At 31.7% G+C, this 17,191-nt stretch overlaps 2 long non-coding RNA genes and 1 other non-coding gene across 3 annotated transcripts; all 3 read right to left on the bottom strand.

The window, feature by feature from the left end:
* Positions 1 to 632: 632 nt before the first annotated feature.
* On the bottom strand, positions 633 to 3,120 carry LOC148766306 (uncharacterized). The gene is made up of 3 exons (XR_016034781.1): positions 2,826 to 3,120; positions 1,505 to 2,437; positions 633 to 877 (listed from the first exon to the last, which is right to left on the bottom strand). It is a non-coding gene; the product is annotated as an uncharacterized LOC148766306 (long non-coding RNA).
* A 3,718-nt stretch (positions 3,121 to 6,838) lies between these two features.
* LOC148766305 (U6 spliceosomal RNA) lies at positions 6,839 to 6,939 on the bottom strand. The gene has a single exon (XR_016035147.1). It is a non-coding gene; the product is annotated as a U6 spliceosomal RNA (small nuclear RNA).
* Positions 6,940 to 15,645: 8,706 nt separating this feature from the next.
* LOC105964404 (uncharacterized) lies at positions 15,646 to 16,625 on the bottom strand. The gene is made up of 3 exons (XR_016035017.1): positions 16,604 to 16,625; positions 16,422 to 16,521; positions 15,646 to 16,002 (listed from the first exon to the last, which is right to left on the bottom strand). It is a non-coding gene; the product is annotated as an uncharacterized LOC105964404 (long non-coding RNA).
* Between the last annotated feature and the right edge of the window lie 566 nt (positions 16,626 to 17,191).

The raw sequence follows: 17,191 nt of genomic DNA, 5'->3' as shown, positions 1-17,191 counted from the left end.
TATATGGGTCCATTTGATATACACCCCTAGAATGGAAAATATATAGGGGTAAGTCCACCCCTAAAATTCTTTCTTTGAGATACACCCCTGGAGAGGCAAAAGTACTATTGTGCCCTTATTTGTAAATTTTAACCAACTGCATTCAGCTTTTCCAACTGCATTCAGCATTATAGCAAACTGCACTCCACACTTTTAGACCTGCATTTATCATTTTTTCAGATTTTTTAATAAAGAATTATAAATTTTTATTTTATTATTATTTTTTTATACGTACTCTCTTTTTGTATTTTTTTTTATTTTTTTAATTATTTTTTATTTTTTATTTTTTATTTTTTTTTAATTTTGTTTTTTTTTAATTTTTTTATTTTTTTAATTTTTTTTTAATTTTTAATTATTTAAATTTTCTTTTTTAATTTTTAATTTACTGTACTGAAATTGACTACACATGACTATAGTATACTACAGTCATGTATAATTATATGTAGCCATGTACTGTTTTTTTACCTCAAAGTTATGGTCGATCGATTATAAAAACCGTTGATTTTATATATAAAAAATCATCTATACCAATAAAAAAATTCAAAATCTGATTCTTGATATTATAAATAATTTAATGCCTAACAAAAAAGTGAAAAAAAACACAATCATCAAGATCACTATACATCAGAAAAACCACATAGCTTGTATATAAATATATATAACTACATGACTACAATTATCTATACGACTAAATTTGACTCAAATCGCACTGTCAACACGAGAACCGCTTGTTTTGAACAACGAACACAATCCACTCCGCAAAAAAACTTACTACATAGTAGTTCAAACACCAAGACCTGTGAAAAAACTTACTACATAGTAGTTCAAACACCAAAACCTGTGAAAAAAAAGAAAAAGAGTTAAACAAACAACGAATTTTGCTTCAAATTGAAATGTGCACACACGCACTATCACCTACCGGTATACATAGATACTCCCCACATAACTCATACATGACTACATAGTTTATATATAACTACACCATATATTACTGTATGTTACTACACGTGACTATATATTACTATATGTGACTACACCATATATTACTGTATATTACTGTATGTTACTATACATGACTATATATGACCCTATGTGACTATATACATGTATGTGACTTTATGTGTGTCCCTTCAAGTACCTGACTTTGTTCTCCAGACGATACGAGACAGCTTATATTATCAAAATCAAATTACAAACAGAGTATGCTAGTCATTATTCTTCGTATAACCAAAGCTTAAAGATCAAAGCAAGTTGAAGTGGAACCATAGATAAAATAATAGTTGAAACACACGTAAAGCAGTCACCTATTTCACTCTCGATAAATAGAATATAAATATTATATTACCAACAAAATATTCTCATCACGAATCTACATATACTCCCAAGTATAAAAAAAGTAAACAGATCATTTGAGGACTAATAAACTGTGATTCAATATATCAATAAGCACATTAAAATTCATTACCTTTTCTATGCCTTCAATGGATGAACAGTCAGTTTTGTCGCACCACCAGGAACAAGTTTCGAGTTTTTTTTTATTATATTTCTTGCCACAACAATAGAGTTTTATGTACAAGTCGACTCCTAAAATTAAACTCACAGCTTCACAAAAAAAAAAGAAAAAAAATTAAAACCAAAACTCAAAAAATAACTGCAAAATTCGATGATGGCTGTACAAAAAATACTTCGGTGAACTAAAAAAATACCTGCAAAATTCGAATTACATTACATGGAAAATAGAAAAATAAACAATGAAAAACACTTTATTGATAAATTTACTTTGGTGAGCTATAGTCACATGTAGTTATGTCTTCTTGTTACTACATATGACTATATGTAGTCAACTATAGTCACATGTAGTTGTGTTGATTCTTGTTACTACATGTGACTATATATGACTACGTGTACATGACCACATGTGACTATATATGACTATATATAAAATTCATCTACACCACCAAAAAAGTTCACAAGTGAATCTATATCATATGTTCGCCTTCAGATTAGAACTGATTGATCATATAATCATGCATCTGTTAGAGAGGAAACATGATTGCCTAGTTAATGTATCCTAAATTCCTAATAGACAGAAATCCCACAAGAAACGAAAAATAATTTAATTCCAGTTAACATACGTCAAGATTAATACGGTGTGAGAGATTGGTATAGTGAGATGGCAGTTAACCAATGACCATTGTGCAAAAGACTTACATAGTTCAAAATGTCTACCAACTTTCTAATGTGTGTGAGGATTGACAACTAAGATAAGGCCATCAAACAGATTCTAGAATTAGATAAATGTATGATCAGAAAACATACATTGGAGGGGTTTTTAAGTCTCTGTGCTTCATCAATTATCGCATAATGCCAATGGAAATTTCCCATTGACTGCTATTACCTGCAAAAGGAAGTGAATTGTATAATTATAATTTGATGCAAATATTAAATAAACAAATAAAAATGAATTATCAAATAACAAGGAACAAAGAAAAATACTGGTTTGGAATAACACCAGATATGAGAACTGTATAATTAATGTAAATAGTAATCGAAATCGAAATGGAATAGAATAAAACCTACATAGAATTTACTGCTACAGTTTATCCATAATCAAAAATAATTTTACAAATTGGAAAAGTCACAAATCCACACAAATCAAAAACATAATCAAATTCGATAAATCCTAACTTCACCAATAACCAAAACAAAAACAAAAAACACACACACACAAACACATAGTGAACTGATTAAAATTGAAAAATTGAAAAAATGAAGAAATAATTCACCTGTTGAGGAACACCAAGAGGAGAAGCAGTGATGTAAGAGATATCCAATTCGAAGTTGGTGATGGGATCCGCGCCAAAACACACACCCAGTAGCAAACCAACACAAATGAAATACAGCAGACGAAAAACCTCCATTAACGAATTGAGCAAATTAATTAAAAATTAACAAAAAAAACAAATCAGTGTGTTTTTTTATCAAGGCGGTGGCGGAGCTGCGGCGCAAGACGAACGGCGGTGGCGGAGCTGCGACAGACGTCGGTGGCAAAGCAGCGGCGCAAGACGGTGGCGGATCGGCGGTGGGGGAGCAGATCTGGCTGCAGAGGGTTTGTAGAGAGAGAGAGTTAGAGAGAGATGAAGAGAGAAGGGGGCCGAAGTTGTGTCGGGTGGACTGATACGTGTGGAAGGCTAGGGCTAGGGTTTTATGTATTGAATTAAAATTAAAAGGGTAAAACAGGTACTTCAAGTTGTCTAGGGGGTTCTCACTAATTAAGTTCAGAATTTGGGTTTTTAACTAGGACAGAATATTTAATGGGCCTCCTCATATATATTTTCAAAACTAGGGGGTTATCACTTATTTCCCATATATATATATATATATATATATATATATATATATATATATATATATATATATATATATATATATATATATATATATAAATATAAATATTTAAGGGATAAAAATGTCCAGAATATTGAAATATATGTGGTCAACGTGCCATATCAGACTTGACTGACAGAATCACTAACGGAGGGGGGCTTTTGTAGTTTTTAATATTACAGGGGAGTGAATGCGACCTTTTCAATAGTACAGGGGTGCAAACTGTATTTAACCCTACAATTTTATCTAGCTTTGTTTTGGAGAAGAAAAAATACGTTAAAATAAGGGCAAATAGCACTTCGCCCCCCTAAAAAAATTCAATTTTAGCACTTTCCCCCTAAAAAAAGAAAGAAAAAAAAAAGAGGCAATGCCCCTTCAAAATATAAAACTTATTGCACTTTGCCCCAAAGGTGTAATTCTGGTGAAATTCTCGACAGATTTGAGTAATCTAAAAGGGTAATTTCTTCATTTAGGCTCTTCTTTTCTCCCCAAATTGGATCAACCAAATCAGGGTTCTTCTTTTCTCCTTAAATCTGAAATTATATATGGAGTCAAGGATTGAAATCCTTGAAGGCCTTATGAATCCTTGGACGCAATCGTTGATGGAATTGAAAAGTTCCGTTGGTGGAACCTCACGAGCCACCCACTGGCTTCAGAAATGGAACGCTCCGGTGGTGGACAAGGGGTATGACGTCACAATAAGATGAATGCATGGACATTTGATTTCTCTCTCGTGTCTGAGAGAGACAAAGTGAATGGGAGAGATAGTAATAGGTGAATCATGTAGTAAGCAGAGTTTTACTCTGCTTTGCTCTCAATTTTTCTTTTGTCCACATGAGAGAATCAGATTCTCTTGTACTTGATCTGATGAAATTACCCTTCCAAATTACGTAAATATGCCGGAAATACGCATCTTGGGCAAAATGCAACCACTTGTACATTTTGAAGGGCCAATGTCTCTTTTTCATATTTTTAGGGGGGAAAGTGCTAAAATGACACTTTTTGAGAATGTGAAATGCTATTTGCCCTTAAAATAATTAGTATTGACAAATTATTTCAAATATTTAATAATTCTCACAAGCAAAAGACGGGCTCCTTCGACCCTACACTCGCGGATAAACACGGGGTGGGTCTTCTGCTAATACGTGTAATTTTCTAAAACTCCTATAGGTTAACACAAGTGGGGGAATATATAATAAATAGTTAAATATAACACGTGTCAGTAGAAGACTCACCCGGTGTTTATCACCGGATGTAGGGTTTTTTTTTTTTTTTTTTTGAACAAGCAAAATACTTCATATATTACATAAGCAAAAGAGTTTTAGTACAAGGTCTGCTGGTTTTTCGTACATATAAAGAATCCTTGTCTTTAGCCAAAAGATCAAGGATAAACTGGGGAGGATTATCAAAAGTACAAACATGGTTGTTTAAAAGAGACGTTCCCAATTTTGCAAGTGCATCAGCAACACTATTAGTTTCTCTATAACCGAAAGTGATGCGGACACTTCTAAATTCATGCAGTAGATCCCTCGCGTCCTCCATTAGAGTTGTTAGCTTGCTGTGGCATATTGTGTTCCTGTGAAAACAAGATAAGAGAAAACAAGAATCAGTTTCGACAATTAGACGTTCAATCTCTAATTCTCGAGCAATTTTTAGACCCATAACTAAGGCTCCGACCTCCGCTTTGTTATTACTAGTTGTTCCAATATATTTCGAAAAAGCTGTAGTAAAATTTCCATTACTATCTCTAATGACGCCTCCAATACCTGCTTTTCCGGGGTTTGAGAGCGAAGCTCCATTTTCGCACTTTCCCTCTCGAAATTCAAAGAAGTGATTATCCACTTCAAAATGCTATTTTTTGTTGTGCGTTGCCCCGATACCAAAATTTCAATGGATTATTCACCGAAATTGAGTGTTTCGGTGCACATTGTCCCTTAAAAATGTTTTTCCTTTTTTTTTTGCACGTCGCCCGTTTCATATGTTATTTTTGTTGCAGTATGTCTTTCGAAAAATATATTTTGGGTAAACTGCAACCGAAACAATATTTATAGGGGGGGGTGTCTCTCTCTCTCTCTCTCTCTCTCTCTCTCTCTCTCTCTCTCTCTCTCTCTCTCTCTCTCTCTCTCTCATCGAAGCATTAATTCGAAATAAAAAGATTAAACCATGGTGAAACTGAAGCACGAACTGTATTTAACCTTAAATTCTGTAGGTTTATTAAATATGTATATGATGTTTATGCATGTATATAGTGTGCCGAATTTGCAGTTTGTTGTTTTGAAGCTTTGACGTATTTGTTGGAGTTGACGAGTTCTGGGGATTTGGAGGAGGACGGTACTGGATCTTTTTCGAAAAACATAACAAGACACTTAGTAGGCAAGTTAAAGACAATAAAACGAACATCAATTCATCGGCACAAACGCCGGCCTTATCGTTAGACCATTTGTTCGGTTCGGTTCAGGTTGAGATTGTCGGACTTGAGGCCCAAATGGTTTGATATAACCGGCACAAGCCCACATCTCTAGGCAGCCCACTTCCTGAAATCGGGCCACAACCACTTAAACCCAGATTCCAAAGCACGTATCTCGAGAGCCCATATATATACCACACTAGTCATTGATATTGTATATCGAGAAAGAAATAGCTAAAATATTGAATATGGATTAAAAAAAAGATACATTTTGTAAAATAATAGAACGTCTGTTTGTCTTTTGTGAAATGTATATGTTTAGAAATATATATGTTTAAGAATTGTCAACAAGGCCCCAAATTTTTGGTTATATGTTAGTAGCAATGTTTTTAAAACCAGACTGGACCGGACCGGCCGGTCCGACCGGTTCAATCGGGAACCGGAAGCCAGTCCGGTCCGGTTGGGTTAAGCATGAAAACTCGGATGCTCCAAAAAACCGGTCGGAAGACGAAAGACCCGGAAAACCGTCGGTTGAACCGGTTCGACCGTGACCCAGTTGACTAGTCGGTTCAATGTCCTTAGTTAGTAGGCTATAAATATAATATGTTTAATTCTTTTTTTTTTCTTTTCCTATTTTCAGCCCTCTCTTTCTTCTACTAACAAGAAAGGTCCTCCCTTTTTATTTTGACTTTTCAACTCCCTCCCCTCCCCACTAATGCTTTTACCCAATTCTGTTAGTTTTTAAATATTACCCACACTTTCTCCGTATATGTCTTTTTACTCCAATTTTATTTTTCTCTCGGCTCAATCCTTGTATCATTTTATGTTTCTACTTTTCTATAAGTTATACTTTAATTCATTTTTTTAATCATTATTGGTTTTTTATTTCCTAACTTTAACCTAGTTTTTGTTAAAGTAAATATATTTTTTTATATAATTTTATTATTTTTTTATGGCTAAAAGAAAAATTCATGATGATACCTCGTTAAAAACCTTGATTACCATAAAAATTTGGACCACATCTCGATTTATGGGTGTCATCCTTGCGCAGACGTCATGCTAATCTTCTTTGTATCGTTCCAATTTTATAATTTTATTCTTAAATATGTTTAAATTTTACATGTATAAATTTTCAAAAAAATCGAGGATGTTCCTCGTATTAATTTTTTTTTAGGTACTGAACTCCATATTATTTAGGAGCACAATTTTGTGTTTTGACCAGGGCCCCAAAATACGTCGGACTGACCCTGTTTAAGAATTTTAGTTGATTTTATTTATTGAGCCATTTTCCATTTCCAGTCTGTTTTCCACTATATGTTTTACCATTTCAGTCTATTTTACGTGGAAATTTTTGGTACTTATTATTTTTTCTCCGAAACATCTAATTGCTTAGATTCTTTTAATTTTCTAAATAAAACCTTTTATTTTTGTCATTTTGAGTTTCTTCATTTTTTCTTCTTAAATGTCTTCCTGTAGTTCAAACATCCTAAGATTACAAACATCTTTACAATCCTATTATTGTTGAGAATTTGAACTACCGGAAGATATTTAAGAAAAAAATGAACAAATTCAAAATGACAACCATAAAAGGTTTTATTCAGGAAAAAAATCGAAGTAATTAAATGTTTTGAAGAAAAAAATAAAAAAATCAAAATTTCCCAAGTAAAATTGACCGATAATGTTAAATGGAAAATGGCTCGAACAAACCCTTATATTTATAAGCTTGGCAGGGGTATTTTCGTCAGATTTTGGAAAAAGTATAACAATAGGGGTTTTTTTGTATTTATGTATAATACAGGGAGTATATGATACAAAGTTCATAGTACAGGGGTGTTTTTGTATTTAACCCTTTATTTATCAAAGAAAGAAGTTGCGAATAATCACATGGAAACTATTGTTGTCATAAATTTCTATTCCTATATTCTTTATTTTAATGCATATTCGACCCCCTAAGTGATTGAATCATGGTTTTGTCATTGTATAAATGTTATGAAGCTTTTTTTTTTTTTTCTCAGTTTACTCCATCACTTTATGTTTTAATTTCATTCAATTTTACATGTAAATTTTTTTGGTATTTGGCTATTTGCTATGACGCACACAAATTTCGAACACTCGAGCACTAGAACACGTCTCTAACACTCGTGTCGGGTCGTGTCTGTATTTCACCTAATTAAGGACAGCCGTGTTGTGCAGTTGATACGCTTTGTTTAAATGAAAATCCCTAAAACAAATTCAAAGCTTTTCATGAAAATAAATATGGGTATAATTTTTTATTTTGTCTTCTCCTTTCCTAATTTTAGTGTCGAAATGTTGTTTTGTAAAGAGAAAAAAACTCTTTGTTCTATTTTTTATTACATACAAATAGTGGTTTGCTATTAGCCTATTATCATTCGTTTTGTTTATTTCCACTATTTTTTCGCAAGATTTAGTTATGCTTATAGTTTGCACAATTAGAGTTATTTTCATCATACATTTTTTTTTCATTACCTAATTCTCTTTATTTGGACGCCAAATATTGATTTAAACTTTATGTTTAAGTAGGGTCATCCCAGGGCCCCACCTGAGGTGAAACTCGAAAACGAGGCCCTCTTAGAAGCGAGGCCCTCTAAATTACTGACCTTATTTTTAGAATGGCCATTTGTTTTCTTATTTATATGTTGGGCTTTATTAGTTTGGGCCTTCAAGACAAAATGATGGAAAAAGACAAACCAGAAAGTTAGAAATTTTTAGAAAATAAAAATAAAGAAAAATTCGTGTGGCATGTTACGAGATGCCGTCTCGGATCGACCCCGCAACTTCCAACAAATAATAACAGGTTAATTGCAAATACTAGCCCTATAAAATCCTAATTGCCAAATAAGCCCCTCTCAAGAAAAAACATACTCGTAGCTCCCTATGTAAACAAAGTCAATACTTGGAAGAAAACACACACAAATTTGCCGGTAAACTTCCGCCGGAGGTCTTCATAATTGACATCGATGCTTGCACCTCAACAACAACAACCGATTTGCTGGAGAAATCGTGAATTTCGGACAAACCAATTCGCCGGGAAACCTTGGGGATGCAACCAAGGGAGTGAAAATGGGTTGGATATAAAATTTATTTTTCTTGAGTGTTTACATATATGCATGCACCATTTTAATTCTGGTAATGGAGAAAATGGTGGTTGTGCAGGAGCACTGACCTGGTGGTGAGTACCCGCAGGCACCGGCGGACCAGAACCGACAAATATGATTTACTATATATGTAAAATGTAAAATAATAAATGTTATTACTAGATATATGTTTATTTTTATTACTTTGTTTATTATCTTTTATTTATTATAAAATGTAAAATAGAAAAGTTGCAAAACATATAAAAACTTTGAATGTTATTACTATATATGTTTAATTTTTGTTTATATATTAATTACAAAATTGGAAAACACATAATGTTAATAAAATTAATAATAATAAATTTATAAAATATGGTATAATTAAATTCAATATAAAGTTCAAAAAATACATATAATATTTAGAAATCACAAATATGATTTACTGATTGTTGAAAAATCCTTCGGGCACTTTTGTCATTTCCATTATCTAAATTCCAATGGGTGTTATGTGCTACGAAAATGTTTACAAATGGAGGAATTAGTAATTTTTTTCACCGGTAGTATTTGTCAATTAGAGATTTCACAGGGCGGTATTTGCAATTAAATTTATATAAACGTCACACTGCCAACTAGGGGTAGTAAACGAGCCGCGCCTCCTCGTGAATTCGACGAGTCGACTCGACAAAATCTCAAACTAGAGCTCGAGCCCGATTATAATGTTCGATAGCTCGCGAGCTTACTCGTGAGCTTCTTATTTGTTTGTTTATTTATTTATTTAATTTTATTTTATATATTATACAATGAAAATTATTATTGTTATTATTAACAAATATTGAATTATTTTATTAATGAGTTAATTATTGTAAAGCTCGTGCCGAGCTCGAGCTCATCGAAGCTCATGCGAGTTCGAGCTCGAGCCAGAAAATCTCAATTCGCATGAGCTCATCGAAGCTCATGCGAGTTCGAGCTCGAGCCTTCCAAAACATGCGAGTTCAACTCATTCACACCCCCTACTGCCAACTGAGCTAAATATGATTTTTGAAAACATTTATACCCACCTTAATATATAATATGAATCAAAAGTAGAAGCCCTACAAATCTTCGATTTCTCGGCCTTGCTTTGCCTTGGGCCGGCCCAATTTAAGATAAATGAATGAGTTTAGTTTTACGTTAAAAGAAATTCATTTTACAGCTCAATACTAACGTAAAATCCAGAATCTGGGAAAAATAATTACATGCACTTTGTTGAATTGTTCCATCACATGTGCCAATAATGCTAGGTATTTAAATTCAATGAATGCTCAGTGCTTTCTTTATTTGTGACTGAAAACCAATTTGTTTTCTTTACATAGCTTCATTAATGCTCAGTCCTTTCTTTATTTGTCTTGAAACACATTTTATTCTCAATTACAGCAATAAAGATTAAATATGAGTAGTTACTATATATAGTATTGGGTAAATTACAAACACCCCCTGAGGTATGACCAAATTACAAAAACACCCCTCTTGTTTGGATAATTACAACCACCCCCCTCAACTCATCAAATTTAGTGGAATCTTCGAGATTATATGGAATATTATCACTTTTGTACCCGTTTTATCCCATTCAAACTCTACATTATGAAACAAGATGACCATAATATGTGATTTTTCGCTTGTATATATGAGTTTGTGGTGCATCGAAAACTGTATTTTTTACACAAAGAGTACAAACTAGAGCACATTTCACGGAATCTAGATGACTATGTTGAATTTGGCACCATAAAGGTAAGAAAAAATCATAGTTGAGGGGGGTAGATGTAATTATCCAAACAAGAGGGGTTTTTTTGTAATTTAACCATACCTCAGGGAGGTATTTGTAATTTACCCTATAGTATTTGATTATAGGAGACCTCTATCTCTTCTTATAAAGAAAAGTTTCTCTTTGTCAATCTTTCTTTCTTAATCTAGGGGCCTACATGCATTTACAGCCTTTCAATTTGCAAGGAATGCCTACCTACCTATGTTGATTAATTTTTATTCTTTTATTGTTTCATGTATTTACACCCCTCAATTTGCTGGGAATGCCTACCTACCTCTATTGATTAATTTTTATTCTTTTATTGTTTCTTGTGATCGATTTTTCGTTTTCAATTACTATAATTGTGTTGCATAAATTTGTTACATTCATTGAAAATAAAGCCAACAAGAACTTTTTTATCAGAAAAATAATCTTAAAAGAATTAATTTATCATGTGGACAAAAACATTAATTATCCCTTTTCTTTCGTGGGACCCATATTGTTTAAAGATTTGAAAACTCTTCTCGTCGTTACTTAATGTTGGTTAACTCTCTTTTAATTACCGGTATTAATAGCCATTAATTTAGGGTTTAAGTTATTTTTACATATAGTTAAAAATATTTTTTTACTGATTCTTATTTTAGTTATTAAACTTTTAGTAGCAAAAATAAAATAGTGAGTAAAATGGTAAAAGAATATTATTTTAGTATTTTAAGTAAAATTTAATTTAACAAATTGTAGGCAGTGACGTATCTAGTGTTGTCCTAGGGTGTGCAACTGCACACCCTTAATTTTAAAAAAAAAAATTATTCCTTATATACTTCTGTTATATATGTTAAAATGTATCATTGGTAATGATGCACTGTAGCCATACTGGTCAAGTAGTCTGCAGAATTCCAGTGAGCTTACCTAGATCCAGACCTTATTGTGATAGTCTGATCCTTTCTATTTCTTCTTCTTTTTATTTTTAATTTTTCTTGTTTTTTTTATTCCTAATATACCATATATTGCTATTTGTAATTTTAAATTATTTACCATTCCTTTAATATTAAATATAATCTAAATTATTCCCAAATTCTTAATGTTATATATATATATATATATATATATATATATACTATTTCAATTGTTTTCTAAATTTACAACTATGTGGGTTGGTTTTTTTTTTTTTTTGAAAATTCAAAATCTGCTAATGAAATACACATTTTGTCGCCTGCAACTTTAATATGTTTAGTGTTTACAACTCCTTTAATATTTTCATCAATTTTATGTCTAACTATTTCCTAAATTACCCGAAAATTTGTAAAATAATCCCTTTAAATTAAAAAATATTAAATAATTTTATTATTTAATGTGTGTAGTATTAAAAATAAAACAGACGTGAAAAAACGTGAAAAATGCTGGTGAACGCCCAGTTTGGGCATTCACCGAGTGCAATTTTGGAAGGAAAAAAAAGCCCTACTTGGGATGTTTAACATGAAATTACAAGTGAAAATTCCTACACAATGCAATAAAAACGTTTGTGAGTAGCAAATACGTCAAAATTTCGATGAATTTGACTTGTTTTTTCTTGAATTCAAACTTTTTGTATTGTTTTATTTTTTTGGGTAAATTACAAACACCCCCTGAGGTATGGTCAGATTACAAAACCCCCCTCTTGTTTGGATAATTACATCTACCCCTCAACTATGATTTTTTCTTACACCTCCACCCTTATTGTGCCAAATTCAATATAATTATCTAGATTCCATGTAATGTGCTCTAGTTTGTATTCGTTTTGTGTAAAAATACAGTTTCCGATGCACTACAAACTGATATACACAAGCTAAAAATCACATATTATGATCATCTTACTTCATAATGTAGAGTTTGAATGGTATAAAACGGGTACAAAAGTGATAATATTTCATATAATCTCGAAGATTCCACTAAATTTGAAGAGCTGAGGGGTGGTTGTAATTAACCAAACAAGAGGGGTGTTTTTGTAATTTAATCATATCTCAGGGGGTGTTTGTAATTTACCCTATTTTTTTAAATGTTTCGTTTTGGGAGGGGGAGAGTGGGTGGGAGAGGGTTTGTAGTGAGAGAAGTATTTTTGGGGTGTTAACTGCAAATAGCAAAGTTCTACCCCAGAAAGCATTTCAATATATATATGGGCTTTGATAGCTATAGAAGTGCTTTTGATAGTTTGGAGAGTAATTTCTCACCAAACTTCAAAAACTCCTAAAATTTAATAAATTCTTTCGTTCTGAATTTAAAACTTTGATAGGTTTCTTTCCGATTTTTTCAATTACGAAACTAGAATTAATTAAATGTACGACGATTATCCCGATGTTGAAGTAAATTTTTCGTTTTCATATATATATATATATATATATATATATATATATATATATATATATATATATATATATATATATATATATATATATATATATATATATATATATATATATATATATATACTTAATCTTTTTATTTCCTTGTTAATCAACACATAATCACTTGCCAAAGTTCGGTGTTGCTGAACACGGAATTAAAAAAAATAAAAAATTGGTTACGTGTAAATCCGCACGGATTGACCTGGACCGGGCTCCATGTTGTACAACACCGAACCAGATATTCCGTGTTGTACAACACGGAACCAGTTCAAGTCGGTCCGTGTCGATTTACACGAAACCGGTTTTTTTTCCTCTCTATTTTAATTGATTTTTTTAATGATACAACAACAAAGGGAAGAAGAAGAATTGGAAGAAGAGATGGTCCATTTGAACACGCATGAATTAACCGACTATAGTGAGTTGTTTGATGTTTACGCTTGTGTTAGATAGTCGAAATGCATTCGTTAACTGCATGAAAGGAACTGCTATTAGTCATGGTATACGTATGATAAAACAGTCTAGAAGTATGGGATTGGACGAGCAAGATGTGTCAATGTTGAAAATCTTCGATATACCGGGACAAAGAAATGCAACTATCCTTTTGCGTTGTGGTGTCTCCAGAATCGAGTTGACGGATTATGGCGATTTAAAATTGTAAATGACAATCATAATCATGATCTGATAAATTATCTTCACGGGCAACTTTCGACGAGTCATTTGATGAAGAGCAATACGAAATAACAAGAGTTTTGACAAAAAACCACTAGAAAGCCGATTTTTTTATTATTATTTTCTTCTGTGTAGATCTACACGGAATTGGTAGAGTCAATTTTGTGTAGATCTACGCGGATATACACTCTATACGGTAATTCCATGTAGATCTACACGGAACTCCCAAAATTGGATTTTTTTACCTTTTTTTTTTACTTTCGACAATTTCATAGTTCAAGGTTTGTGTAAATCTAAAATTTACCTCAAATCTGTAGTTGCACGTGTCTCAAATTGGTGTCGAGAGATTTTGATGGTTGAAAGAGTTTGAGAATATTAGGTTTTTAGAATTTAAAAGTTAATAAATATTAAAGAGACGTTGTGACATAAATTTTAACTCTATAAATATCATTTCAGTATATATAATATATATACATTATTGTTATTAAGTTTTCGTGCTAAACTTTTTGTCAAAGTTAAGCGCTGAACACTGAATGCTGAATAAATAACTGAATTGTTAAGCACAATGTCTGAATATTGAATGCATAATGATTAAGTTTGTTTGATAACTGTAAATTTATTATATCTGAATAGTATAATTTTACTATATTAACCCTTAAAATTATGGACATATGTTTAAGAGTGTTCACTCGGTCGGTAAACCGATAGAAAGTTCGGTACGCGCCAAATAATGAACCGAAAATTATGCTTAGTATTCAGTAATTTTTTTTTTTGAATTATGGTATTTGGTACGATATACAATATTGATGTCCGGTCTACCGTATCGTAGTGAATACTAAAATATTTATTTTTTTCTCCATTTTATTTTAAATCCTTTAAGGTTATATCAAATTATAAAATACTTTTAAATTTGATATTTTTTTCATTATTTCCAAATTAGCCTCTATTGAAATCACTTTATATTTTTAGGGCCGATTGTCGTAATTTGAATGTCAAATTCTAGAATTAATTAATTTAAATATTTATTTTTAACTTTTTTAAATAAGAAAATATATTTTCGCTTTTACCAGTATCGAACCGAAAAAACCAAATTAATTATGGTATAAAAATTTGAAAGTACTGCAATTTCGGTTTACCGAAATTCCGGAAGGGTTCGATACAATTTTACCGAATTAACACCCCTACATATATTAATATATTATAACTATTACTATATATAAATGAAAAATTCACTGTGACCTACTGACCTTTATAATTATTTGATCATATTCTTTTCACTAGTAATATCGAATAAATAAAAAAATACCATAAAAAAAAATTTGAATTCCACTATTCCAACAATAAAAAGGACAATTCTTATTTAAAAATAATTATGTGGAAACCATCTTTCATCACTACAAATCAAAATGGACAATTTGCAACAAGAACGAAGAAAGAGAACTATAAAGGGAGGGACAAAATTTTATACCGGGATAATTTTGTCTCAATTTCACTAAACTTACCTCTGAACCAATAAGTTATGATGTTTTAACTGAACCGATCAAAAGTGAATGATTCCATTCAGAGATCACTATCAAATACGCTGAAAATACAATGTCTTACCGAATAAAAAGTTAATAGTCATTAAGTGGTCATTAAGAGGTCATTAAGTGCAATCAAACATGACCTCATTATACTTCTTTTTCTTCTTCCCTCGCTCTCTCTCTCTCTCTCTCTCTCTCTCTCTCTCTCTCTCTCTATCTATCTATCTATATATACTAGGGGTGGGGCTCCGCGCAAGGCGCGGGGCTCCGCGCAAGGCGCGGGGCCGGTGCCCGATCGATTTAATCATACAACAATAAAATCACTACATTGCAGATAAAACAAAGAAAAAAATGGAAAACGGCAGCAAGCAACGGTGAAGATCTTATTCCTTTATAGTCCGTAGAAACAAAATTTAGAGAAACCACATATTCAACATGAGCTTCAAGAACTGTAGACTGTAGATAAGAAATTTGTTCTTTTATACTGCTCTTCTTCAAATCTTACAAAATGCAACTACATATGCAAACTCTTATCCAGCGTAATAGATAACACAAAATATTTAATACATGTAGTCATGTTTCTAAATATAATGTTTAGCGGAATGTATTGAAGCTTATAGTTTCTAGCAACGATGATGTTACAGTAGCACTTGTAACATGTCCGACTATTCTCATATTTGCCCGAACAAGGGCACCAAAGCCAATGGACGAATCATCAGGTCTGAAAAGAATTGAGACAAAAGATTTAAGTTTCTAGATAGGAAAAAAATAAAATTCAAAGGATTGAAATATACGCCTCAAATAGTCAATGCTCCATAATCAGTTGCTACCATCATTGGAAACCATCAAAGTTGTTTCCGTATAAAATCAAGGAAATATTCCCCGGAACAAATTAGAATGATTTTTCATTAGAAAAAGTTTGCTTCGTCAAAACCTGAAGAAAGAAAGAAAAATTCAATGCTAATATAAAACACTACACATTCTCTTGAGGAGATATCAAAATTCCTTTTCAGCACATAGAAGAAAACAACAAAAGTTTTATTTTTATTTTTTTCCGAAAAATCAGTCGCAGAGTTCTAAGTACATCATCCTCACGGAAATCATAATTAAGATCAAACAAAATGAGATAACAACGATTACCCTTGGGAACTTGCCAGACCATTCGCGAAGGTGAAGTTACAAACCGAAGCTCTTTGTAGAGTTCTCTCTTGGCAGCATGCATATTCCAGAATCAGATACACTTGATTCTGTAGTAAATTAGGTACAAGTATACTAACAAATTATCATAAAATTACAAAAAGTAAATAAATAAATAAAACTGCCATACCTCATCATAAAAGTAAGGGCAAATTACCAAAACCCCCCTGAGGTAAGGCTGAATAACGAAAATCCCCCCCTTGTTTGCGTAATTACGAAAATCCCCCTTGACTAACGGTTGACCAATTTTTTTTAACAGAAAACGTGAAAAGTCTATTATACCCTTCTGTTAAATATGTAAAAAATAAAAGAAAAAAAACAAATTACGAAAACCCCCCTGAGGTAAGGCGTAATTACGAAAATCCCCCTCAATGGAATATTATGATTTATTTGTATTTAATATATACTTTTTACATTTCGTTTGTTTAAAATTGAAATATAATTAAACAAATATTAAAAATTATTAAAAATATTTTTACCGTAAAATAAGAAATACGAGAATATTTCAAAAATATGTAAACTCGTTTTGATTGAATAAAAAAATATAAAATATATAAAAAAAAATACAAAACAAGTAAAAAAAATTATGTTACAAGATATGTTTAATTATTTTATATATTCTTTTTGTATATTTTTAATAATTATAAAATGAAGAAATACGTTATAGTTTTAAAATTAAAATAACTACGTTTTTTAAGTATTATAAGCCCCCC

The sequence above is a fragment of the Erythranthe guttata genome, chromosome 12 (assembly GCF_056151865.1).
Source record: "Erythranthe guttata isolate IM_541 chromosome 12, IM_541, whole genome shotgun sequence".
NCBI classification, from domain to species: domain Eukaryota; kingdom Viridiplantae; phylum Streptophyta; class Magnoliopsida; order Lamiales; family Phrymaceae; genus Erythranthe; species Erythranthe guttata.
Note: the sequence above shows the minus strand (reverse complement) of the source record. Positions and strands in the feature narration are given on the sequence as shown.